Source organism: Lissotriton helveticus, chromosome 7, assembly GCF_964261635.1.
Source record: "Lissotriton helveticus chromosome 7, aLisHel1.1, whole genome shotgun sequence".
NCBI classification, from domain to species: Eukaryota; Metazoa; Chordata; class Amphibia; order Caudata; family Salamandridae; genus Lissotriton; species Lissotriton helveticus.
The window spans coordinates 1,237,317,262-1,237,342,875 of record NC_136068.1 but is presented as its reverse complement, the minus strand read 5'-3'; positions in this window follow the sequence as shown (position 1 = coordinate 1,237,342,875).

Sequence of the window (25,614 nt, the reverse complement as noted above, 5' to 3'; positions counted from 1 at the left end):
CTGTGGGGTGTCTTCTTGAATTTAAACATAATTGAGGCCATGGATGGGCTGGGATTGTGCTTATTTTATTGTTTTTTGTCGTTTTTGGGGGGCTGCTGGTGTGGCCTTTTGCTTGCCCAGGGGTGGTGGTGGTGCATGGACTGAGTGTGCCTGTGGTGTTGTCTCACTCTCTTTGATGTAAACATCATGGATGGCATTGGATTGTGGTGATTTCTGTCTGTTTTTCTGTTTTTTGGGGGTGTACTGTTGATGTGGACTGGCCATGTGGGTGGTGGTGGTGGCCATCTTGAGTGCTGGCTGGTACAGGCAACATGTGCTTGGGGTGTAAGGGGGCCATTTTGAGGAGAGGCAGTGTCTGAGGCCTGCACTTATTTTGCCTACTTTTCATCCCTTATGCCCAGGGGTAGTGAGTGTTGCATGGGCCTAGTGTTTCTGAGGGGTGTCTTCTTGAATTTAAACACCATTGAGGCCATGGATGGACTGGGATTGTGCAGATTTTATTGTTTTTTGTCGTTTTTTTGGGCCTGCTGGTGTGGCCCTTTGCCCAGGGGTGGTGAGTGTTGCATGGGCCTAGTCTTTCTGTGGGGTGTCTTCTTGAATTTAAACACCATTGAGGCCATGGATGGGCTGGGATTGTGCTTATTTTATTGTTTTTTGTCGTTTTTGGGGGGCTGCTGGTGTGGCCTTTTGCTTGCCCAGGGGTGGTGGTGGTGCATGGACTGAGTGTGCCTGTGGTGTTGTCTCACTCTCTTTGATGTAAACATCATGGATGGCATTGGATTGTGGTGATTTCTGGCTGTTTTTCTGTTTTTTGGGGGTGTACTGTTGATGTGGACTGGCCATGTGGGTGGTGGTGGTGGCCATCTTGAGTGCTGGCTGGTACAGGCAACATGTGCTTGGGGTGTAAGGGGGCCATTTTGAGGAGAGGCAGTGTCTGAGGCCTGCACTTATTTTGCCTACTTTTCATCCCTTATGCCCAGGGGTAGTGAGTGTTGCATACTTGCATGTCCCTAGTCTTTCTGTGGGGTGTCTTCAATGTAAACATCATGGATGGCATGGGATTGTGCTCATTTTTCTGTGTTTTGTCGATTTTTTGGGGTGTATAACTGAACTGATGTTCCTCTGTCTTCCATTGCTTTTAGGTGCACAAGAAGACTCAATAGAACCACCAGTGCCAGGAAGAAGTCCTGCAGCGGTGTGTGCAGCATAACGTCACGCGACGTCACGTCTGGACACAGAACCCTCTGCAACTCGTGCAACTGCTGCCTGCTGACCTGCTCTGAAGAAGATGGCCCCAAAAAAAGTAACCCGTAGCTCCTCTAGCAAGAAAGGTGCCAGTAAGGAGCAGAAGAAGCAAGTTACCAAGGACACTGGTAACCTGGCCCGCCCCTTTTTTTGTGAGTAAAAAAAAAAGTATGCCTGCAGCAGCTGCAGCGGGATCTGCTGGGGACCAAGCTGGCAGCAGCACCCCCGCTCCATTGGGCTCAGTGCCACCACCACCACCACGCCAACTTAAGTCCAAGCCCTTGAGTGCTGCAGAGGCAGCCAGTATACTTCTTCAATCACCATCGACCAGTGATGTTGGCTCATCGCAAGAAAGCAGCAGCAATGTCCCTCAATCAACACAGGTTGTTGTAGCTCATCTGACGAGTGTTGAACAACCACAGCGGCAACAACAATCACATGTGCAAGTACAAGCCCAAGTACATGTGGAAGGAGAGGCAGCGCAAGGAGATGCGCATGCAGAGATGCATGGAGGGTCACAACAAGTGCCCACAATAGTTGTTCCTCCCGAAGTAGGGGCACATCAGGAAATCGACAATCAAGGCGAGGTATCATTTGAGGAAGCCACTCCTCCTGATGATCCTTCATTGTCTTCCACAACCCTAGCAAGGAAGAGATCAAGGGTGGTGTCTACATCCTCTTCAAGCACACCTCCTTCTGATGATACGGATCAAACTTGGGAACCAGCACCACAGCCGTCTGAGAGTGAGGCACACCATGATCCAACAAAGGTACTTAAGCGTAAAAGGAAGCTCGTCCAAAGTCTCAGACTTATGGAGTGTGATGAGGCTCAACAAGAAGTGGCGGATACTGCTGCTGATGAAGACTCTGCCAACGACGACCCAGTCATCATAAAGGTCACTGCAGCCCCAGCGGGCAGGCAGCAAACAGACATTTTGACCCTAGCCCGAAGAGCTGCTGCGCGTGATGATGATGATGATGATGTTGTCGATGAGGAGGCAGTGGAAACACCACAATCATTGGAGTTAAGTAGTACACCAACTCGTCCCGCTTCCATATTTCTTTCTGGCAAGAAGAGACCTGCGTCAACCTCGACCTTAATTAGTGGCGGTGAAAGTGGAAAACGTACAAAAGTTGGCCAATCCAGATCCTCCACTTCATCTGGCATTAGCTTCATGACCACCACCACCACCAGTATCGCCGCCTCCTCCAGGTCCCACAGACACTTCAAGTCCCCAGTTTGGGACTTCTTTACTGTTTGTCCCAAAAATCCAAGGTTTGCCATTTGTACCCTTTGTAAGCTTGCAGTTAGTCGTGGTAAGCCAGGTAGCAACTATGGTACCGGCGGCCAGAGTGGTCATCTTGACAGAAAGCACGCTGTCCAATGGTTTGCGCACCTAGCTGCGATCAAGAAAGGCCAAAATCAAGGAAACGTTGATGTTTCATCTGATGTTGACGAGCAGGAAGAAGACGTGTCAAACACTTCCCTTACACCCAGTACCCCTCTCAGCAGCACACCCAATGTGAGGCACACTAAGAGTGTTGGAGCGAGTGAGACACCAACGCACAAAAGTTCACCAGCGAGCAAAATTGGGTCAACGAAGTCATTATCAGCCCGTAAATGCTTGGTCCAGGGCAACATTAGAACAATGCTTACTTCAGAGGTGCCATATGAACGCAACCACCCACTGACGCGTCTGTATAACACTAAGCTGGCTAAAATGCTAGCTGTGGACCTTCTACCTTTTTCTTTTGTAGAAGCGGTAGGTTTTCTTGAATTAGTTGCAACGCTCTGCCCTAAATGGAAGGTTCCGAGCCGGTTCTATTTTGCCAGAGTTGCGGTTCCAGCACTACATGAAGATGTGCTGCAGGCGATTGGGGCAGCTTTGCAGAAGAGTGCTGTTCACACAATACATCTGACAACAGACATGTGGACCAGTGGCCCAGGCGATGATTACATGTGCATCACTGCACACTGGGTCTCTTTTTCAGGTGTTATAGCAAAGCTAAACGCAGGTGTTGACCCGGACCAAGTTTTCAAAGCTGCTCGGAAACATGCAACACTAGCCATGTTTGCCTTGGAGAAAAGTCACACAGCAGAAAACCTTTTGGAAGAGTTTGACAAAAAGGTGTTGTCAATGCTATCCCCCCTAAAACGCAAGATTGGTTATGTTTCCACGGATAATGGCGCCAATGTAGTTAAGGCCATGTTACAGGGTCACCATGTTAGAGTGCCGTGTTTGGCGCACTGTATCAACCTGGTAGTTCAAAAATTCTTGAGTGATAAAGAGAGTCCAGCGTTCGAGGTAATGGCCACCTGCCGCAAAATGTGCAACCATTTCAGCCATTCTTTTAAGGCCCGGAAGCATCTGCGGAGACTGCTACTTCAACGTGGAATGCCAGTGAAAGCACTCATCCAGGAGGTGGCAACACGTTGGAACTCAACCTTCTACATGCTTGAGCGTCTGCATGAGCAGTATACGGTACTCGATCACTATTTCTTGACAGAGGCTACATCTCAGAAGGAGGACCTGCGGATGAGTAAGGCGCAATGGGCCATAGTTAAAAGCCTGACAGACATGCTTCGTCCTTTTGAGTTCTTCACGCGTGCAGTCAGCCAGGAGGACTGTAATTTGGGAAAAGCTATCCCATTGTTGTGCATACTGGAGCACCAACTGATGGCGGTTTCTTCTGAGTTTGAAAAAGATGAAAAAAAAAAAACCCATTTCATTTTGTCTGAGAAATTATTACATCGCCTACGTGGTGATGAACGTCTTAAAAACATCAACTCAGATCAGCATTACATTTGTGCTACTATTCTGGATCCACGCTACAAAAAGGCGCTGGCAGACAACGCATTCTTTCCTTTCGCTGATGCAGATGTTCAAAAGTACAAACATTGGTTAGCCTGGTCAGCCAAGAGGTTTGAAAAAGAACGGCAGGTTATTGAAGGAGAAGCCAGTACATCAGCATCAGCATCAGCAGGCCATCCGCAGTCACAAGAATCCACTTCTGCACCTGTGGCTGGGGCACAAGTGACCTCTCAGCCGTTAAAGACACCGGCAACTGGATCATCTGCACCACACACAATGACAACACTAACAGTGGCTGGGGAGGAGGATTGGCTAAGTTTGATGGGGTATGGTTCTCGAAAAAATGTCACAGGCACAGCAAAAAGTAAGCAAAGTGGAGGAACAGTTGATGACCTTGAGTCGATGGTGCAGGACTATCTGAATGACTCAACAGTGGTCTTTCTTAATGAGGAGCCATTGCAGTATTGGCATGGCAAAAAACAATTGTGGCCACAGCTCTACAACCTGGCTATAAACTATTTGTCTTGCCCACTCGCAAGTGTGTCTTCTGAACGTGTTTTCAGTGCTGCTGGTGGCATTGTAACTGCCAAACGGAGCCGCCTATCGCCCAAAAATGTGGAGCGGCTGACAATGATCAAGATGAATCAGCACCTCATACCACCAGATTACAAAGTGCGAGAAAGCACGCCACATGAAGACGATGAGGACAGCAACGTAGATGAGGGGATTTTTTCTCTGTTCGGTGCCACTGACCTCATCCAGCCTGAATTCGCAGAGTATGATGACGAAATCTTGTTCTTATTCCCTGACACCGAGCCCTGAAAATGAGACAATCAATCAAGAACTTTCTTTTTCGTCCTTATTCACTTTTATTCCTGTGTGCTTTGTGTCTCTCTTTCTTTGTTTTGCACAGTTAATTTAATTCAAACTTTAATCACCTAATCCCAAAAACAAGACCATCATCAGAACTGTCTTCACTTGTTTGCTTATTGATTTGAAGGTGCCGCAGTCTACATTCCTCAGGTTCACAAGTTCTGAAGAACATGCTCCTCTATCCTCCTCCTCCAGACTGCGATTTCCCTCCAAGCAGAGTGCTGGATTACGCACAATGAAGAAAGACTCAGCACTTGTGGGGGTGTTGTACTTCTTTGCGGGTGAGTTGACGGTTTTGGGCCCATTGCTGTGAAGCTCTAATAATGGACAAAAGTGTTTTGGACCAAATATGAGGTGGAAATTTCTTGCCGTTTTTGCTGACTTGCTTGCCTTTGAGGTGCTCTTTGGCGGGGTTCCGGGGGTTTGTGTGTAATTTTTGGTGTCTGTCGAAGCACTGCTGCGACAGTCTAATCTTGATTGCATTTGCTTTTCAGGAAATCCGTGGTGGAAAACAGGAGTTATGATGATTGATGATGATGACCTAGCTGAACAGCGCGGCATTTGGAACGAAGGCCGAGAGATATTGTAAGTATGAGATTTAGCTTTTTCGCTGTTTGGGGGTGTTGTCGGGTGTTTTTTTGCGGGTGGGTTGGCGCCGGCGGGTCTTGCCTGGGGCATTCCTGGGAAGGTCTAATACCGGATACAAGTGTTTTGGACAAAATCCATAAGGAACAGCCTTTTTTTTGCCATTTCTTCAGACATCTTGCTCAATGTAGCGTTTTGGGGGGCTTCCTGCTGTTCGTGGGTGGGTTGCGGCCGGGGTCTCTGTCGAAGCACTGCTGCGACAGTCTAATCTTGATTGCATTTGCTTTTCAGGAAATCCGTGGTGGAAAACAGGAGTTATGATGATTGATGATGACCTAGCTGCACAGCGCGTTACTTTGGACCGAAGGCCGAGAGATATTGTAAGTATGAGATTTAGCTTTTTCGCTGTTTGGGGGTGTTGTCGCGTGTTTTTTTGCGGGTGGGTTGGCGGGTCTTGGCTGGGGCATTCCTGGGAAGGTCTAATGCCGGATAGAAGTGTTTTGGACAAAATCCTTAAGGAAAAGCCTTTTTTTTGCCATTTCTTCAGACATCTTGCTCAATGTAGCGTTTTGGGGGGCTTCCTGCTGTTCGTGGGTGGGTTGCGGCCGGGGTCTCTGTCGAAGCACTGCTGCGACAGTCTAATCTTGATTGCATTTGCTTTTCAGGAAATCCGTGGTGGAAAACAGGAGTTATGATGATTGATGATGATGACGACCTAGCTGCACAGCGCCGCGTTTGGACCGAAGGCCGAGAGACATTGTAAGTATGAGATTTAGCTTTTTCGCTGTTTGGTGGTGTTGTGTCGCGTGTTTTTTTGCGGGTGGGTTGGCGGGTCTTGCCTGGGGCATTCCTGGGAAGGTCTAATACCGGCTAGAAGTTTGTTGGACAAAATCCATAAGGAAACACCAGTTTTTGCACTTTTTGTAAGTTAGGGTTCGTTAGGGTTAGCCCTAGCAGCAGGATTGCATGTGTTTAGGGGGGTTCTATTGCAACGCGGTTCTGTTGTTGTAGAGCACTGTTGGAGCGATGCTGGCTATGGATACTTTTGCTTGCAGGCAAGTGGTTTGAATACAATCCACGGTCTGTATTTGGGTCTACTGTTACTTTCAAAGTACGTTTTGTAACCATTTTTCTGCTAGGCATCGTTTTTGGAGATATGATTGGGTTCTTCTACATTTTTGCGACTGGCTTTAGTAAGGGTCTTGGTGGGAGCATTGCTGGGAAGGTCAAATTTTGTTCTAAAACACAGTAGTACACCCACCTTGAGGGGAAAGATCCGCTATAATATTTTGGCCATACTTATTGATCCTTAAAAAGGTGACTCAGACAGAGCACGCAATTTCAAAAATATTGTACTGTCTATTAGGGAAATCAAAGTGTCACTTTTTGAACCACACAGCGTACATACCATTTATTTATTTATCAGTGGTATTGTAATAGCACTTCCTGTTTTCCGTTCAATAATTACAGGCCGGGTTTCAGTCAACATCCGCCAGGCAGGCAGTGGACAGGGTGTCTCTTCTGTCAGTGTTCACCACCACATTGATGGACGAAGCGTCAGCTGGAATGGAGGAGTGCCGCCAATAAGAGGAATTGTTTGCTGCATGCAACTTACTTACCAATTTCAACAGGACAACTCCAACAACATACGCAATACAGATACAGTATCCATTGTTGTCTTTTATTCTATGAGTGTGACTGCTGCATGTGCTTACCTTTACTTTGTAACCAAAGATTGTCTGTAAACTCTGTATCTTCAATTATTGTTTGTCCATGCTCTGCTTTTTTTTTCTTCTCTCAACAAAACCTACCCAAAAAGAAACCCCCATTCCCATCCATTTTACAAACCCTAACCCTCTTCCCCCGGGCTGTGTTGTTTTGCTTGATGTCTGACTAAAATGACATCAATAATTCCACACACTTGCTGGGGAGGATAAGGTGATAGCAGCAACAGGCTGGTGAAGGAATACGAGGATATCTTCTAGACTTACTCAGCTTCAGTACTATATCTTCTAGTAGTAGTAGCCAATGTCAAATAAATTCAACGCAAGTACTAGTTATACTTGCAATACTTTACCATTTGTTAGGCTACATTATGGCACTGTTCTAGTGTACTGTCACCTGCTATTTTCTCGATCGTACCGTAACCGTTGTAATGCTACAGTAAGGAGTACAAACAAGGTTTCGTTTTCTTTTTTTCCATAGGCATGCAACTGCCACTGTGTCACACCACTAGTAACACCGCAATGAGGAAATGTCACCCGCCCAGGAATGACAACGTTAATCCCCATTTCACCTGGAGCCAGCCCTGGGCCTAGCCCTAATTTCTAACACAAATTACAGGTAAGATAAGCGTTTGGTGGGAGGTAGTATAATGGAGTATTATTTCGGAGTAGACAAGAGATTGACGGTTGTACTACTAAAGTCCTACGACTGTTCATGAAAACAAAGTTACTGTTACACCCCCGCCCCCCACCCACCAGACTGAAAAGCAGTAAAAAACAGGTATGGTCAGATAAAGTTGAAAAATATATTTATTTATCCCTAACAAAATAATCTCCCTCACCCACCCTAACCCCAACGATTGTCTCTGAAACGTCCCAAAACGATCCCAACTCCCAAATCCCACCCCCCAAAAGTCTATAAAAAAAGGGCAAGGGACACTCCACTACTGGAGGGTGCTGGTGCTGGTGCATGATGCGGCATGGGCATCATACTCCTTGCGGAGGGTGGCAAGCTCGGAGCGGAGGCCCTTAACCAAGGTCTTATACCTCAGGACCTCCTGCTCCAGGTTGGACATGCGGACTCGTAGGCGGCGTTGGCGTTCCTTGCAGCTCCTGTGGGGGGCAGCTGGTATTTCGGGTGCTTGGCGGTGGCGGTCGGCTTTCTTAGCCCGGCTCGGTCCCGCTGGTTTAGTCACGGAGGAGGATGCAGTGGTCACAGTCGAAGATGTTGCCCCGCTCGACTGCGTGTCCTCCTCCTCCTCCAGGGCCACCAGCCGCCGATACTCGGCGACTGTGGCCTCCAGCCTCCGTTGCCGGGCCAATCTAGCCTGCTCCCTCCTTGTTGTTGATTTGGAAGGAGCAACTATATGAAGAAAGAAAGACATAGTCTGTAACCAATGCTCCTTATTAATAACACAAAGTGATTGAGCCGAAAGTTGGGTCACAGAGTACAAGTAGCAAATTGAAAGCACAGTACATAACTATTGAGGACAGTATCTATGTAACCTCCCACTTCTGCATCCTTGCTCTAACAGTAGTGGTAGTTTAATGAACTAATTCTACGACCACTATGGACTTCCATTACAGTCGACTATGACAGTACACCAGTCTTATTCTTCTTCTTCTCTCTTGTTTAGGGAAATGGGTACGTTATCTTATGCAAGCCGGCAGAATGACATGGACACAGCACAGTGAAGTTGCACCCGAGAAAAAAAGTTGCACACCATGATGATGGAGACAGACTTGCGTTACTGTACCGGTCCAGTACATGCAGGTGGTGAAGCTATTACTTTTCTATTACGGGTGGCACTGAGAATACTCTGTTACAAGGGCTACTGCTTAATTAATTTACCTTTCACCCTACAGTGCAAATGAGTACTAGAAAAGGAAACTGAAGAAGCTAACTAATTTGATTATCTATCACTTCACATGGGACGTATTTAATGACAGATGAGATGACTTTAGGTGCTTTGCTTAATATTGAGTGAACACAGTGATACACCCACACATGAATGACGTACTACAAGTAAACTAAAGTTATTAAGAGAGGTACGGAGTGTCCACCGTAATAACCAGATATATGCTGTGAATGCAAACGCAATACAAAGTACTGCTACTATTCATGGTAGTATTGGACACATTTACAATTTCTTTTCCTTGCCTTCCCTGCACTGGGACGGACGTGCGGGTGCGGTGGTACATGCTCTTCAAGGTAACACTTACTTCACCTGGCGACCATCTACTCTCTCTAGATACACATTTGCTATGTAAGAGTCAGAGAATACCATGCTCCAGGCATCCATTCATTCAAAGTATACGCACACATACAGTTTCTGTTTCACCCACCCAGGCTGCTATCCTTCCACCCATCCTTGCTTCATCATTGACCCAGCCATGCACCATACCATATTCTTTCCTTCCCAGCCACCTCTGGGTCCAAGCAAACACATATCGTTCTTCTTTGCCAGCCATCATACAAGTTCGCGTCCCACTTACTTACACCCTTCTTTCGCTTTTCGTTCATCCCATCCATCACGTTCGTCTAAGAACTTATTGGGATTCTTCTCACCAAAAACTTCACAGCTAAGTCGAAGTACATTTCGAGGAGGCTACTACCTGGTTGATTTGTAATTGTAATACACCCGTGCAGAAAGCACACTATGCAGTCTTCAATCTCAATAAGTAAGGAATATATAGCTTACCTGTTTCCGCCACCACCGTTTGATCCCCCACAGGAACGGCCACCAGCTCTTCTAACGCCGCATCCTCCCCAGAGGCCTCCGAGTCCAAGTCCAACACAGCCACCTCCGCGCTGGCCCCGTCACCAGATGTTACACCTACAAAGTACATTTAAGAAAGTTAGAATACACCACTCACTACTATATAATATTTGGTCTAGGAGAAATGTTAAAAAAACAGAATACAATGTAATAATTTGTGACTGTCTACTCCATAGTAAAAATGTCCCATTTTCCAGGGAAGGCTGTTGTCTTGCTGCACTTTTATGCACAACTGATGAATGCTTGCTTTTGATTTTTAACACGCACCACTTTTTCTCCTAACAGACAGAAGCTTGACTCCTGAGTCCTAAGAACACGACCAGGATCAAGTTCAAAGTAGGTGAGAGTTCGGCTCGACCACAAGAAATGTGTCCAATTAATCGTCAGCACTAACCACTTTTCCGTTTACAGTTAAATAGTTTTATGACAAAGTAGATTTTAATAAATGTGTTTACTTTTAATAAAGCTTTTACACTTAAATAGACTCTGTGGTTTTTGTTCCTCTAGACTAGAGTGGATGAGCTAAAGGTTTTGGAATTTTTGCAAGCATGAGTGCCTCTGACACTTCTTGACTGTGCTGTGACTCCGTACTACTCTCTTGTCCTGCGTACGATAATCTAGAGATCATTGGGGATCTATAATCGGTGACTTCGGGAGCTGAATGACTCTGCCACACTATCTAGTCAGTAAGGAGACAGTGCATAGAGGTATTGCTGAATATAATGGGAGTCCAATGGAATTGCCAAATGTCCAATCTTAGTTAGCTACACAGACAGACTAATAAGAATAGTCTAGTAATACCACAGGGAGTCATATTCGAGGCAGGATAAGAATTTATATCCAGTCTACAAGAAGATCAAAGACGATTTAGAAAAAATCGAATGAGGAACGCTAGGAAAAAATAGGTACTGTTTAGTAAAATGTAAACTTACTGGGGCCAGCAAAGGAGCCCTCGCCTGCCCGATCCTGGCCTGCATCCTCAGCACCCTCCTCCTGTGTCCTCTTGCCCTTGGGGGGAGCTGATGTACAACATGAAAGAAAGAAAAACCATAAAACATGGATGAGATTTTTCAACCAAATCAAACATTTCAAAAGAACAATAACAACATATTTTGGAAAAATAGCAAATAGATAGACAACTATTCCACGGGATCTATCTCATGTGGTATACTACGTTATTCGTATTGCCTGATTTGCGGAACGTTGACTTAGAAAGTTCCTATGTAACTCAATAAACAGACTACTAAAGAGGTTTGCCTAGGCCTGGCACTGCAGGCAGTAGTGCGCAACACGTGACAGACAAAGTCCATCCTGCTTGCAGATCAGTGAATACTCAAACTATCAATCCACCCGCCACCACCGCCACTATTTCTTCTGATAGCCATGTGACTGTCTAAAGGAAGGACACTGGACTTCAGTCTGTTGGGGCTGATTTATAAGTCCCTTGCGGAAGTTGCGGCTGATTTTCCTCCATTGTTGCGTGCCTTTTCTGACGCAGCGGCAGAACAAAAGACTCGCCATGGTGTTGGTGCGGCGTATATATTAAAAAAAAACCACATATGGGCATATGGGCGATGCATCACGTTGTAAAGCCCTGCGCCATCAGGGGGCGTTCCGGCGCAAGGGAGGGCGTACCTGCGCAGGAACGAATCCTAAAAGTGGCTGAGGGAAATCTACAAGATGTCAATCAGTCATTTTTAGGACAATGATGCATGACTCAAACCCTGCGCGCTTGAAGCCGACGTACGGCTTGATGCAGCATTGGGGAGATAGGGTACCCCAGAGCATTGCTGGAGCTGCGCCATCGTTGGCACGCAACTCCAGCAATGCGCTGCCTTTACGGCACAGATGCGTAAGGCTTCTGTGACGTTTTGGGCCAATGGGTGGTGGTGGCATGGCACACAATTACTGCCGCATCCCTGCTACTTTGCAGGGATGCGCCGGTAATTGAAAATATGACCCTTACTGTCTAGCATTACGCAGTTCTTTTCTTTACAGTACACTGATACATAATTTCTCAGGCCAATGAAATGCTTCTGAACACAACATACAAAACAAAGAAGCATAGTAGCAAGCAAGGCTACTGAGAAGGAGAGCAGTGCACCTGAAAATGAAATGCATAGAAGATTTTGAAATATAATTTACCTCAATGTAATCGGCAGCATTATTGCTCTTGGTAAAGAACAAAGATTTGCAAATAACAGAGCAGGATAAAACAGAGTAGTAAATGTACTACTACTACTACTCACCAAGCCCGGGGACCTCTACGCCGAGCGCGTCCAGCAAGTCCCGCTCCCGGTCCATGACATCGGTCCAGCGGTGGGTGGCCTGGTTATATGTGCGCCGGACCCCAGAGATCTTGTACATGGCCCGGCACACCTTCTCCCACCGCTGGCGGCGCTCCCGGATGCCATAGCCGGTCGCGATCTTGCCGCCTCCCAGGATCGTCTTGGGGAGGCGGCGCTGGACATGGAAGATCAGTGCCGCCACTTCCTCCGCGCTGAAGATCTCCCTCGGGACCACTTGCTCCCCCCTTAAACGCCCGCACGGGAGCCGGGCACGGGGTGCGGGACCCTTCCCCTTCTCAGGGTGCTTCCCGGCTCCCTTTACCATGGTCTGGGCAGAAATAAACTTAAATGATAAAGAAGAAATAGAATAGTGAAGAAGAAAAGAAAAGAGTTTAAAAAAGTAGTTTAAAAGTAAATAAAAGCTGCAGAAAACACAAAAATATAGAGCTAGAAAAATAGAGGGTTAGATAATAAGTAAAATTAGATCAAAAAAACTTCAAACAAGCAAAGGATGGCAGAGATTGAGAGAGGATACAGAAAGCATGCCCAGAACCATAGCAATGAATGAGAAACAAGATGGCCGCGCCCGTTCACGACCGCGTGGGTAAGTTCGCGCGAGATTTTCCTTGCGAGTACGCGCGAAATTGTACTCGCGAGCAGCACACTTTGCGAGATTACACATAGCGGGCGGAAACGGAATTACGTCACGCCAACAAGATGGCCGCGCCCGTGTACGACCGATAGGGTAACTTGGCAAACGAATAGCTAGAAGCGCCTCGCGAACACGCGCAAGATCACGCGAACATACACGTCGCAACAAAAACAATTTTGTATTCGCACGTATTCGCGGCTTCCGAAATCGATCTCGCACGGATTCGCGCCCCAAATATCGCGCGAAATTGCAAAAAAAACGATTTTAGCTAAAATGAAAGCAATGAGCAGGTGCAAAAGTTCAAACTTAACATTAGTAACATTCAAGGTAGTGCTTCCTGATGGGCCCCTCCAGAGTTTGCAACAATTCTATGACCCTGCTATGACCCAAACAGCAGGCTCATAGAATAGCACCATAAAGGTCCTGTAAAAAAAAAATTTCACTGCAACAAAAAGCAAATTACAGATAAGGAAGGAAGCAGGTGCCAGCCAGACTGGAACTTTCAAAATTACTGACACATTAATGAAACACAAATTAATTGATGGCAGTTGAAGAAGGGCAGGTGTGCTAGCTTTTTTCAACCACCATAATCTACAGTAATAAATAAACCTAATAGGTGCCTGTGAGGATGTACTAGAGGGTGGCATGGGTGTCCCAGAGGGTGGCAGTGGTGAAACAGAGGGTGCTGTGAACCTGTGATGATAAACCAGACGTAGAAACAACATAGTCGCGGCCGTTGCAAGCCGAAAAGTAAGTTCGCAATTGCGAACTTGTCCCAAAATCGGCGCGAACACGCGCCAACACAAAAAACGGAAAAATCCGCAAATCCGCTAGAGTTCGCGGATCTTCGCGGATTGCGAATCCGTAAATACGCAAGTTCGCGGATTGCCAATCCGCAAAATCCGCCCATGCTTACCCTTGATGGCCCTGGGGACCACCACCCTCCAGGGCCGGCTCCTGCAATGTCCCTGGGTGCCCATCCCCAGGACATTGCTGTTTGCTATGACAGGGCGGGAGCACGCTTCGAGTATTGTTTGCAGAGTTGTGTAAAAAGGGGGTGTGGCCTTTGAGCACACTCAGTAATCTAGCTGTATGGAGCTTACTGGAGGTAACAGGTATGCTAATTGGCTCCCAGGGACCCTCTGGAGGAAAGGGGACTTTACCCCTAACCAAGAATGCGCCAGGAGTTGCGTTTGCAGAGTGGTGGACAAAGGGGGCATGGCCTGTGTCCACCTCTCAGCAATCCCACTGTGTGGGGCTTACTGGAGGTAAAAGGTAGGCTAGTTGGCCCTTAAGGACCCTCAGCAGCAAAGTGGGCTTTAATCCCCATGCAATGCAAGAGCGTGCCAGGGAGCGAATTTGCAGAGTGGTGGGGAAAGGGGTTGTGGCCTGCTATGAGAAGTTAGCAATGCTGCTGGGTGGGACTTCCTAGAGGTAATAGGAGGGGTAGTTGGCCCCCAAGGTCATCCTTGGTGGCCAACTCCCTCTCCTGTTACCTTCACTAAGTCACACACAGTGGGATTGCTAAGAGGTCTTCGGAGGCCATGCTCCTCCTTTCTCCACAACTCTGCAAACATGCCTCCTAGCACAGTACTGGTTGGGAGATGAAGTCCACTTTACTCCTGAGGGACTTTGGGGGCCAATAAGCACTCCTGGTACCTCCTGTAAGTCCTACACAGTGGAATTTGTGAGCGCTGGTTGGAGGCTCAGCCCCATTTCCCCACCACTCTGCAAATGTGATTACCAGTTAAAGAAGCACTTGTAATGTGGTAGGCCTGGTATTTGCTAGAGTTAGAACTATTGGCATTGTAAATCTAAAAGTTTTTTACAAATGTTTTTGGGACAGAAGTGAATGTACTTTGTGTGTAGTGGAATTTTGTGGTACGTTGTGCAGTGAAATTATGTGGATAGAAAATATGTGGTATTTAGTGTATATGAATTATGTAGAGTGGTATTATGTGTTATGGAAAGTAATTATGTGGTATGGTAATCAGTGTTGTGGAGTGGTAACATCAGGGTTAGTCTTCCTCATTTCAATAGAAGCTAAATTATGAAGTCAATGAGACAAAAAAGAAGGATTCACTGAGGAGCACTTCTGTACCTAGTTAGAGGTATGAGCAGAGCCATTAGAATTATGCGACTGTTTGGCTTCACTGACTTTCGCATAGTTATACATTTTCTGCATTAGCCACATAATCCATCATTTGCTGTCTAATCTGTAGATTTGAGAAAAAAAGCCTTGTTTTTAGCTCAAACTATACTAAAAATGCAGTGACAAGTGTTACAGCCTGGCAGAAGGTCCTTTGCAAACCTGGAATGATCACCTGTTACTTATTGCTAAATGTGGGTGTTAAATTGGTCCAAGTGGTCTGCAAGCCACTCTTGCTTCTTTCTGTGCCTCCCTTGCCACTTTTCACATTTCTGTTGCTTCTTTCTGCACCTTTCTCTCTTTTTCTGCACTTCTTTTGCCTCATTTTGCACCTCTGTTGTCTCTTTCTGTACCCCTCTTTCCTCTTTCTGCACCTCTGTTCCATCTTTCTGTACTTCTTGTATTTGTTTATGCATCTCTCTTGCTTCTTTCTATACCCCTTTTGCCACTTTCTCCACCCCTGTTCCCATTTTTGCAACCCTGTTGCTTCTTTCTGCACCCCTCACTACTCTTTCACACCCCTCTTCCCTCTTGCTGCACCCATCTTGCCTCCTTATGCACCTTTGTTCCGTCTTTTTGCATTTCTTTTGTTTCTTTCCGCACCTCTCTGGTTTCTTTATGTATACCTCTTGCCTCCTTCTCTACCCCACTTCCCTCTTTCTGCATGTCTGTTGCTTCTTTCTACATTTCTCTTGCTTTTTTCTGCATCTCTCTTGATTCTTTCTGCACCCCTCGTGCCTTTTCTTCCTCTCCTCTTCCCTCTTCCTGCACTCCTCTTGCCTTTTCTGCACCCCTCTTCTGTATTTTTACACCCCTCTTGCCTCCCTCTGCACTTCTGTTCCTTCTTTCTGCACTAATCTTGCTTTTTTTTGCACCCCTCTTGCCACTTTCTCCACCCCTGTTCCCGATTTATGCATCTCTGTTGCTTCTTTCTGTGTTTCTCTTGCCTTTTTTCCACCCTTCATACCTCTTTCTGCACCTCTGTTGCTTGTTTCTGCACTTTTCATGCTTCTTTCTGCAACCCTGTCCATTCTTTCTGCAACCCTTGTTCCTCTTTCTGCACCCCTCGTCCTGCTTTCTGCACCACTCTTGACTCTTTCTGCACCTCTTCCTTCTTTCTGCTCTTCTTTTGTTTATTTTTGCAACTCTATTGCTTCATTCTGCATGCCTCTTGCTTCTTTCTGCATCCCTCGTACCTCTTTCACACTCCTCTCCCTTCTTTCTATACCCCTCTTGCATCTTCTGCACCTCTGGTGTTTCTTTCTGAGCTTCTTTTGTTTCTTTCTGCACCCCTCTTGTTGCTTTCTGTATCACTCTTGCCTCTTTCTCAACCCCAATTTACCCTTTCTGCTCTCTCTAGCATCTTTCTGTATTTCTCTTGCTTCTTTCTGCATCTCTCTTGCTTCTTTCTGTATCCCTCATTCCTCTTTCTGTACCCCTCATCCATCTTTCTGCACCCCCTTCCCTCTTCCTGCCTCCCTTTTGCCTATTTATGCATCTTTGTTCCTACTTTCTGCACTTCTATTGTTTCTTTCTGTACCTCCCCTGTTTCTTTCTGTATCCCTCTTCCCTCTTTTTTCCACCCCACTTCCCTCTTTCTGAGTGTCTGTTGCTTCTTTATGCATACCTCTTGGTTTTTTCGGCATCTCTCTTGAATATTTCTGCACTCCTCGTGCCTTTTGTTGCACTCCTCTTCCCTCTTCCTGCACTCCTCTTGCCTCTTTCTGCAACCCTCTTCTGTATTTGTGCATTCCTCTTGCCTCTTTCCGCACCTCTGTTGCTTCTTTCTGCACTACTCGTGCTTCTTTTTGCACCTCTCTTGCTTCTTTCTGTACCACTCGTGCTTCTTTCTGCACCACTCTTCCCTCCTTCTGCACCCCTCTTGCCTATTTATGTACCTCTCTTGCTTCTTTCTACACCCCTCATGCCACTTTCTCCACCCCTGTTCCCCCTTTTTTGCATCTCTGTTGCTACTTTCTGCACTTCTCTTGTCTCTTTTTACACCCCGCATACCTCTTTCTGCACCCCTGTTACTTGTTTCTGCACTTCTCTTGCTTCTTTCTGTACCTCTGTCCCATCTTTTTGCAACCAATGCTCCTCTTTCTGCACCCCTTGTCCTTCTTTCTGCAACCCTTCTTGCCCCTTTATGCAACTCTGTTCCTTCTTTCTGCACTCCTTTTGTTTCTTGCTGCAACTCTCTTGCTTTCTCTACATGCCTCTTGCTTATTTCTGTACCCCTTGTGCGTCTTTCACAACCCAATTCCCTCTTTCTGAACTCCTCTTGCATCTTTTTGCACCTCTGTTCCTTCTTTCTGCACTTCTTTTGTTTCTTTCCACACCTCTCTTGTTTCTTTCTGTATCGCTCTTGCCTCTTTCTCCACCCCACTTTACCCTTTCTGCATCTGTGTTGGTTCTTTATGTATCTCTCTTTCTTCTTTCTGCATCTCTCTTGCTTCTTTCAGTACCCCTTAAGTCTCTTTCTGTACCCTTCATCCTTCTTTCTGCACTCCTCTTGCCTCTTTCTGTACCCCTCTTTCCTCTTTATGAACCCCTCTTGCCTCTTTCTGCACCTCTGTTCCTTGTTTCTGCACTTTTGTTTCTTTCTGCATCTCTAGTGGTTCTTTCTGCACTGCTCTTGCCACTTTCTCTATCCCTGTTCCCCCTTTTTGCATCTCTGTTGCTTCGTTCTGTAACCCTTGTGCCTCTTTCACACCCCTCTTCCCTCTTTATGCACCCCTCTTGCACCTTTGTTCCTTCTTTCTGCACTTCTTTTGTTTCTTCCCGCACCTCTCTTGTTTCTCTCTGTAGCGCTCTTGCCTCTTTCTCCACTCCACTTTACTCTTTCTGCATCTGTGTTGCTTCTTTCTGCATCCCTCTTGCTCCTTTCTGTATCTCTCTTGCTTCTTTCTGTACCCCTCGTGCCTCTTTCTGCACCCCTCATCCCTCTTTCTGCACCTCTTTCTTCTTTCTGCACCCCTCTTGCCACTTTCTCTACCCCTGTTCCCTTTTTCTGCACCTCTGTTGCTTGTTTCTGCACTTCTCTTGCTTCTTTCTGCACCTCTATCTCTTCTTTTTGCAACCCTTGTTCCTCATTCTGCACCCCTCGTCCTTCTTTCTGTACCTCTCTTTCCCCTTTCTGTACCTCTGTTCCTTCTTTCTGCACTTCTTTTGCTTCTTTCTGCATGCCTCTTGCTTCTTTCTGCACCCCTAATTTCTCTTTCACATCTCTCTTTCCCTCTTTCTGCACCCCTCTTGCATCTTTCTGCACCTCCGTTCCTTCTTTCTGTACTTCTTTTGTTTCTTTCTGCACCTCTCTTGCTTCTTTCTGTATCGCTCTTGCCTCTTTCTCCACCCCGCTTTACCCTTTCTGCATCTGTGTTGCTTCTTTATGCATCTCTCTTGCTTCTTTCTACATATCTCTTGCTTCTTTCTGTACCTCTCATGCCTCTTTCTGTACCCACCATCTCTCTTTTTGCACTCCTATTGCCTCTTTCTACACCCCTTCCCTCTTTCTGCACCCTCCTGTGTCTTTCTGCACATCTGTTCCTTCTTTGTTCACTTCTTTTGTTTATTTCTGCACCTCTCTGTCTTCTTTATGCACCCCTCTTCCCTCTTTCTGTACCCCTCCTGCCTCTTTCTGCACATCTGTTCCTTCTTTGTACACTTCTTTTGTTTATTTCTGCACCTTTCTTTCTTCTTTCTGCACCCCTCTTCCCTCTTTCTGTACTCATCATGCCTCTTTCTGTACCTCTGTTCCTTGTTTCTGCAATTCTTTTGTTTCTTTCTGCACCTCTCATGCTTCTTTCTGCACCACTCTTGCCACTTTCTCTATCCCTGTTCCCCCTTTTTGCATCTCTGTTGCTTCGTTCTGCAACCCTTGTGCCTCTTTCACACCCCTCTTCCCTCTTTCTGCACCCCTCTTGAATCTTTCTGCACCTTTGTTCCTTCTTTCGGCATTACTTTTGTTTCTTTCCGCACCCCTCTTGTTTCTCTCTGTAGCGCTCTTGCCTCTTTCTCCACAGCGCATCCCTCTTGTTGCACCTCTGTTCCTTGTTTCTGCACTTCTTTTGTTTCTTTCTGCATCTCTTGTGCTTCTTTCTGCACCACTCTTGCCACTTTCTCTATCCCTGTTCCTCCTTTTTGCATCTCTGTTGCTTCGTTCTGCAACCCTTGTGCCTCTTTCACACCCCTCTTCCCTCTTTCTGCACCCCTCTTGAATCTTTCTGCACATTTGTTCCTTCTTTCTGCATTTCTTTTGTTTCTTTCCGCACCCCTCTTGTTTCTCTTTGTAGCGCTCTTGCCTCTTTCTCCACCCCACTATACTCTTTCTGCATCTGTGTTGCTTCTTTTTGCATCCCTCTTGCTTCTTTCTGTATCTCTCTTGCTTCTTTCTGTACCCCTCGTGCCTCTTTCTGCACGCCTCATCCCTCTTTCTGCACCTCTTTCTTCTTTCTGCACCCCTCTTGCCACTTTCTCTACCCCTGTTCCCTTTTTCTGCACCTCTGTTGCTTGTTTCTGCACTTCTCTTGCTTCTTTCTGCACCTCTATCTCTTCTTTTTGCAACCCTTGTTCCTCATTCTGCACCCCTCGTCCTTCTTTCTGTACCTCTCTTTCCCCTTTCTGTACCTCTGTTCCTTCTTTCTGCACTTCTTTTGCTTCTTTCTGCATGCCTCTTGCTTCTTTCTGCACCCCTAATTTCTCTTTCACATCCCTCTGCCCCTCTTTCTGCACCCCTCTTGCATCTTTCTGCACCTCCGTTCCTTCTTTCTGTACTTCTTTTGTTTCTTTCTGCATCTCTCTTGCTGCTTTCTGTATCACTCTTGTCTCTTTCTCCACCCCACTTTACCCTTTCTGCATCTGTGTTGCTTCTTTCTGCATCTCTCTTGCTTCTTTCTACATCTCTCTTGCTTCTTTCTGTACCACTCATGTCTCTTTCTGCACCCATCATCCCTCTTTCTGCACTCCTCTTGCCTCTTTCTACACCCCCTTCCCTCTTTCTGCACCCTCCTGTGTATTTTTGCACCTCTGTTCTTTCTTTGTGGACTTCTTTTGTTTATTTCCTTCTGCACCTCTCTGTCTTCTTTCTGCACCCCTCTTCCCTCTTTCTGTACTCATCATGCCTCTTTCTGCACCTCTGTTCTTGTTTCTGCACTTCTTTTGTTTCTTTCAGCACCTCTCATGCTTCTTTCTGCACCCCACTTGCCACTTTCTCTACCCCTGTTCCCTCTTTCTGCACCTCTGTTGCTTGTTTCTGCACTTCCCTTGCTTCTTTCTACATCTTTATCTCTTCTTTTTGCAACCCTTGTTCCTCTTTCTGCACCCCTCGCCCTTCTTTCTGCACCCATCTTGCCCCTTTCTGTACCTCTGTTCCTTCTTTCTACAACCCTCTTGCTTCTTTATGCATGCCTCTTGCTCCTTTCTCCACCCTTAATGCCTCTTTCACATCACGCTTCCCTCTTTTTGCACCCCTCTTGCATCTTTCTGCACCTCAGTTCCTTCTTTCTGTACTTCTTTTGTTTCCTTCTGCACCTCTCTTGCTTCTTTCTGTATCGTTCTTGCCTCTTTTTCCACCCCAGTTTGACCTTTCTGCATCTGTGTTGCTTCTTTAAGCATCTCTCCTGCTTCTTTCTACATCTCTCTTGCTTCTTTCTGTACCCCTGAGGCCTCTTTCTGTACCCCTCATCCCTCTTTCTGCACTCCTCTTATCTCTTTATTTACCCTTCCCTCTTTCTGCAACCTTCTGCCTCTTTCTGCACCTCTTATCCTTCTTTGTGCACTTCTTTTGTTTATTTCTGCACATCTCGTTCTTCTTTCTCCACCCCTCTTCCCTCTTTCTGAACCCCTCCTGCCTCTTTCTGCACTTCTGTTCCTTCTTTGTGCACTTCTTTTGTTTATTTCTGCACCTCTCTTTCTTCTTTCTGCACCCCTCTTCCCTCTTTCTGTACCCATCTTGCCTCTTTCTGCACCTCTGTTCATTGTTTCTGCCCTTCATTTTTTTCTTTCTGCACCTCTTGTGCTTCTTTCTGCACCCCTCTTGTCACTTTCTCTACCCCTGTTCCCCTTTTTTGCATCTTTCTTGCTTCATTCTGTACTTCTCGTGACTCTTTCTCCACCCCTGTTCCCCCTTTTTGCATCTCTGTTGCTTCTTTTTGCACTTCTCTTGCCTCTTTTTCCACAGCTCATCCCTCTTGTTGCACCTCTGTCCCTTGTTTCTGCACTTCTTTTGTTACTTTCTGCATCTCTTGTGCTTCTTTCTGCACCACTCTTGCCACTTTCTCTATCCCTGTTCCCCCTTTTTGCATCTCTGTTGCTTCGTTCTGCAACCCTTGTGCCTCTTTCACACCCCTCTTCCCTCTTTCTGCACCCCTCTTGAATCTTTCTGCACCTTTGTTCCTTCTTTCGGCATTTCTTTTGTTTCTTTCCGCACCCCTCTTGTTTCTCTCTGTAGCGCTCTTGCCTCTTTCTCCACAGCGCATCCCTCTTGTTGCACCTCTGTTCCTTGTTTCTGCACTTCTTTTGTTTCTTTCTGCATCTCTTGTGCTTCTTTCTGCACCACTCTTGCCACTTTCTCTATCCCTGTTCCTCCTTTTTGCATCTCTGTTGCTTCGTTCTGCAACCCTTGTGCCTCTTTCACACCCCTCTTCCCTCTTTCTGCACCCCTCTTGAATCTTTCTGCACATTTGTTCCTTCTTTCTGCATTTCTTTTGTTTCTTTCCGCACCCCTCTTGTTTCTCTTTGTAGCGCTCTTGCCTCTTTCTCCACCCCACTATACTCTTTCTGCATCTGTGTTGCTTCTTTTTGCATCCCTCTTGCTTCTTTCTGTATCTCTCTTGCTTCTTTCTGTACCCCTCGTGCCTCTTTCTGCACGCCTCATCCCTCTTTCTGCACCTCTTTCTTCGTTCTGCACCTCTCTTGCCACTTTCTCTACCCCTGTTCCCTTTTTCTGCACCTCTGTTGCTTGTTTCTGCACTGCTCTTGCTTGTTTCTGCACCTCTATCTCTTCTTTTTGCAACCCTTGTTCCTCATTCTGCACCCCTCGTCCTTCTTTCTGTACCTCTCTTTCCCCTTTCTGTACCTCTGTTCCTTCTTTCTGCACTTCTTTTGCTTCTTTCTGCATGCCTCTTGCTTCTTTCTGCACCCCTAATTTCTCTTTCACATCCCTCTGCCCCTCTTTCTGCACCCCTCTTGCATCTTTCTGCACCTCCGTTCCTTCTTTCTGTACTTCTTTTGTTTCTTTCTGCATCTCTCTTGCTTCTTTCTGTATCACTCTTGTCTCTTTCTCCACCCCACTTTACCCTTTCTGCATCTGTGTTGCTTCTTTCTGCATCTCTCTTGCTTCTTTCTACATCTCTCTTGCTTCTTTCTGTACCACTCATGTCTCTTTCTGCACCCATCATCCCTCTTTCTGCACTCCTCTTGCCTCTTTCTACACCCCCTTCCCTCTTTCTGCACCCTCCTGTGTCTTTTTGCACCTCTGTTCTTTCTTTGTGCACTTCTTTTGTTTATTTCCTTCTGCACCTCTCTGTCTTCTTTCTGCACCGCTCTTCCCTCGTTCTGTACTCATCATGCCTCTCTCCGAACCTCTGTTACTTGTTTCTGCACTTCTTTTGTTTCTTTCTGCACCTCTCATGCTTCTTTCTGCACCCCACTTGCCACTTTCTCTACCCCTGTTCCCTCTTTCTGCACCTCTGTTGCGTGTTTCTGCACTTCCCTTGCTGTTTTCTACACCTTTATCTCTTCTTTTTGCAACCCTTGTTCCTCTTTCTGCACCCCTCGCCCTTCTTTCTGCACCCATCTTGCCCCTTTCTGTACCTCTGTTCCTTCTTTCTACAACTCTCTTGCTTCTTTATGCAAGCCTCTTGCTCCTTTCTGCGCCCTTAATGCCTCTTTCACATCACGCTTCCCTCTTTTTGCACCCCTCTTGCATCTTTCTGCACCTCAGTTCCTTCTTTCTGTACTTCTTTTGTTTCCTTCTGCACCTCTCTTGCTTCTTTCTGTATCGCTCTTGCCTCTTTTTCCACCCCACTTTGACCTTTCTGCATCTGTGTTGCTTCTTTAAGCATCTCTCCTGCTTCTTTCTACATCTCTCTTGCTTCTTTCTGTACCCCTGAGGCCTCTTTCTGTACCCCTCATCCCTCTTTCTGCACTCCTCTTGTCTCTTTCTGTACCCTTCCCTCTTTCTGCAACCTTCTGCCTCTTTCTGCACCTCTTATCCTTCTTTGTGCACTTCTTTTGTTTATTTCTGCACATCTCGTTCTTCTTTCTGCACCCCTCTTCCCTCTTTCTGAACCCCTCCTGCCTCTTTCTGCACTTCTGTTCCTTCTTTGTGCACTTCTTTTGTTTATTTCTGCACCTCTCTTTCTTCTTTCTGCACCCCTCTTCCCTCTTTCTGTACCCATCTTGCCTCTTTCTGCACCTCTGTTCATTGTTTCTGCCCTTCATTTTTTTCTTTCTGCACCTCTTGTGCTTCTTTCTGCACCCCTCTTGTCACTTTCTCTACCCCTGTTCCCCTTTTTTGCATCTTTCTTGCTTCATTCTGTACTTCTCGTGACTCTTTCTCCACCCCTGTTCCCCCTTTTTGCATCTCTGTTGCTTCTTTTTGCACTTCTCTTGCCTCTTTTTCCACAGCTCATCCCTCTTGTTGCACCTCTGTCCCTTGTTTCTGCACTTCTTTTGTTACTTTCTGCATCTCTTGTGCTTCTTTCTGCACCACTCTTGCCACTTTCTCTATCCCTGTTCCCCCTTTTTGCATCTCTGTTGCTTCGTTCTGCAACCCTTGTGCCTCTTTCACACCCCTCTTCCCTCTTTCTGCACCCCTCTTGAATCTTTCTGCACCTTTGTTCCTTCTTTCGGCATTTCTTTTGTTTCTTTCCGCACCCCTCTTGTTTCTCTCTGTAGCGCTCTTGCCTCTTTCTCCACAGCGCATCCCTCTTGTTGCACCTCTGTTCCTTGTTTCTGCACTTCTTTTGTTTCTTTCTGCATCTCTTGTGCTTCTTTCTGCACCACTCTTGCCACTTTCTCTATCCCTGTTCCTCCTTTTTGCATCTCTGTTGCTTCGTTCTGCAACCCTTGTGCCTCTTTCACACCCCTCTTCCCTCTTTCTGCACCCCTCTTGAATCTTTCTGCACATTTGTTCCTTCTTTCTGCATTTCTTTTGTTTCTTTCCGCACCCCTCTTGTTTCTCTTTGTAGCGCTCTTGCCTCTTTCTCCACCCCACTATACTCTTTCTGCATCTGTGTTGCTTCTTTTTGCATCCCTCTTGCTTCTTTCTGTATCTCTCTTGCTTCTTTCTGTACCCCTCGTGCCTCTTTCTGCACGCCTCATCCCTCTTTCTGCACCTCTTTCTTCGTTCTGCACCCCTCTTGCCACTTTCTCTACCCCTGTTCCCTTTTTCTGCACCTCTGTTGCTTGTTTCTGCACTGCTCTTGCTTCTTTCTGCACCTCTATCTCTTCTTTTTGCAACCCTTGTTCCTCATTCTGCACCCCTCGTCCTTCTTTCTGTACCTCTCTTTCCCCTTTCTGTACCTCTGTTCCTTCTTTCTGCACTTCTTTTGCTTCTTTCTGCATGCCTCTTGCTTCTTTCTGCACCCCTAATTTCTCTTTCACATCCCTCTGCCCCTCTTTCTGCACCCCTCTTGCATCTTTCTGCACCTCCGTTCCTTCTTTCTGTACTTCTTTTGTTTCTTTCTGCATCTCTCTTGCTTCTTTCTGTATCACTCTTGTCTCTTTCTCCACCCCACTTTACCCTTTCTGCATCTGTGTTGCTTCTTTCTGCATCTCTCTTGCTTCTTTCTACATCTCTCTTGCTTCTTTCTGTACCACTCATGTCTCTTTCTGCACCCATCATCCCTCTTTCTGCACTCCTCTTGCCTCTTTCTACACCCCCTTCCCTCTTTCTGCACCCTCCTGTGTCTTTTTGCACCTCTGTTCTTTCTTTGTGCACTTCTTTTGTTTATTTCCTTCTGCACCTCTCTGTCTTCTTTCTGCACCCCTCTTCCCTCTTTCTGTACTCATCATGCCTCTCTCAGAACCTCTGTTACTTGTTTCTGCACTTCTTTTGTTTCTTTCTGCACCTCTCATGCTTCTTTCTGCACCCCACTTGCCACTTTCTCTACCCCTGTTCCCTCTTTCTGCACCTCTGTTGCGTGTTTCTGCACTTCCCTTGCTGTTTTCTACACCTTTATCTCTTCTTTTTGCAACCCTTGTTCCTCTTTCTGCACCCCTCGCCCTTCTTTCTGCACCCATCTTGCCCCTTTCTGTACCTCTGTTCCTTCTTTCTACAACTCTCTTGCTTCTTTATGCAAGCCTCTTGCTCCTTTCTGTGCCCTTAATGCCTCTTTCACATCACGCTTCCCTCTTTTTGCACCCCTCTTGCATCTTTCTGCACCTCAGTTCCTTCTTTCTGTACTTCTTTTGTTTCCTTCTGCACCTCTCTTGCTTCTTTCTGTATCGCTCTTGCCTCTTTTTCCACCCCACTTTGACCTTTCTGCATCTGTGTTGCTTCT